Source organism: Bison bison, unplaced genomic scaffold (assembly GCF_000754665.1).
Source record: "Bison bison bison isolate TAMUID 2011002044 unplaced genomic scaffold, Bison_UMD1.0 scf7180017864172, whole genome shotgun sequence".
In the NCBI taxonomy this organism is placed as follows: Eukaryota; Metazoa; Chordata; class Mammalia; order Artiodactyla; family Bovidae; genus Bison; species Bison bison.
The window spans coordinates 1,335,891-1,337,849 of record NW_011494744.1 but is presented as its reverse complement, the minus strand read 5'-3'; positions in this window follow the sequence as shown (position 1 = coordinate 1,337,849).

Here is a 1,959-nt window from a genome sequence, read left to right as displayed (position 1 = left end):
TGTGGTGTTGGAGAAGACTCTTGAGAGTCCCTTGGACTGCAAGGAGATCCAACTAGTTCATCCTAAAGGAAATCAGTCCTGAATATTCATTGGAAGGACTGATGCTGAAGCTGAAACTCCAATACTTTGGCCTCCTGATGTGGAGAACTGACTCATTTGAAAAGACCCTGATCCTGGGAAAGATTGAAGGCAGGAGGAGAAGGGGACGACAGAGGATGAGATGGTTGGATGGCATCACTGACTCAGTGGACGTGAGTTTGAGTAAATTCCAGGAGTTGGTGATGGACAGGGAGGCCTGGCGTGCTGCAGTCCATGGGATCACAAAGGGTTGGATATGACTGAACGACTGAACTGAACTGAAGTGGTTAAATCTGCAAGGTCAACCCAGCTCATTAGGATGAAACCAGCACTCGAGCACAGACCTGCTGGCCCATTCCTGGACCTTAGATGCCGCAGTCACACAAAAATGTATTACTGCCTATCGTGGTTTTGTGCATCAATGGGGCCAGCTTGTTCTCTGTTGGAGTCTCGCCTACAGTTTCAGTCAGATGGTAGCTTTGGAGTGAACTGACACATCCACTTTTCATGTTACCATTGTGGACCCCTCTACCTCTATGGCTTTAGCCTACCCAGAGTCCCTGCCCACCTCTGGTCTCAGCATTCTGACTTTTCTCTGTGGAATCTGCCCTTTCTCAGACTTGGTCCCGATTTCAGGGGTGAGCACATGACCTCAACCCAGCCAATGAGAGCCATCGTGGGGAATTCTGCCCAAAATGTTAGAAAAGAGTTTTTGAATTTGTAGGAAGTGGGCAAGAGCTGCTGTGCCCTCTGTGCTCCCATGAGGGGATGAGCTGCCTGAAACAGAGCCAGTTCAGAGAAGAGAGTCAGGAGGCTGACAGACTCCCAAATAAGTTGTTTGGGTCCCTGGATCCTGTGTGCCTAAAGCTGGATCCACCTACTGGCCTTTCTGCTTACCTGAATCAGAACACGGCTTTTCCCTTCTCTCCTCCCCCCTCGTCCCACCTTTACCCTCCTCTTCCTCCTCCTTCTTTTTGTTTGTTTAACTTTGAGTTGAATTTCCAACCAAGACTCCTGACAGGGTATTCTCTGGTTTCAGTTCTCTTTTCTTTAAAAAAATTTTTTAATGTGTTTATTTACTTTTGGCTGTGTTGGGTCTTCATTGTTGTGTGTGGGCTTTCTCTAGTTGTGATTCCTGAGTCTCATTGCAGTGCCTTTTCTTGTTGCAGTAGTTGTGGTACATGGGCTTAGCTGTTGCGTGGCATGTGGGATCTTTCTGGAGCAGGAATCAAACCTGTGTCCCTTGCACTGGCAGGCGGATTCTCAACCCCTGGACCACCGGGGAAGTCCCGGTCTCAGTTTTCTTAGCTATAAGATGGGGGCACAAATAGTAAAGTGCTGCTCACCTCCCACAAGGGATTTTCTGAGATTTACATGAGTCAATCATATCATGTGCTTGTCAGTAAAAGCTATGATTTTTTAACAATTTAGAAAAGACTGACTTCAGAGATCTCAGCTCCTCACCACCATCCCCCAAAGAAGGAAAGAGACTGCTCCATGCATAATAGTGTAGAGAATAGATTCCTAAGTTGTGAGAAAAGAGAACGTACTGTGTCAGCAACTTTAACCAGGAGCTTCTCTTTCTTAATTCTCTGGTAGCCGGTCCCACCCCGACCTCCCTTCTCATGCACTCACACACACCCTTACTCCCTAAGGGTCCCCTTCAATGCCAGGCCCTGGAAAAACTTTCTGTTGGCAATTGTTAGAAATAGCAGAAGTTTCAAGAGAGGAAGAAAAAGTGGAGGTGACGTGGTTGGCAAGACAGAACTGGCTGATTTTGCAACACAACTTGGAGAGAGGGAAAGTAAAGTAGGAGAAAGTTGGCGAGGACTTACAGCCTTGTTCCTGTAGTGGTTAAAGAAAGTAAGGACTTGGGGCCTG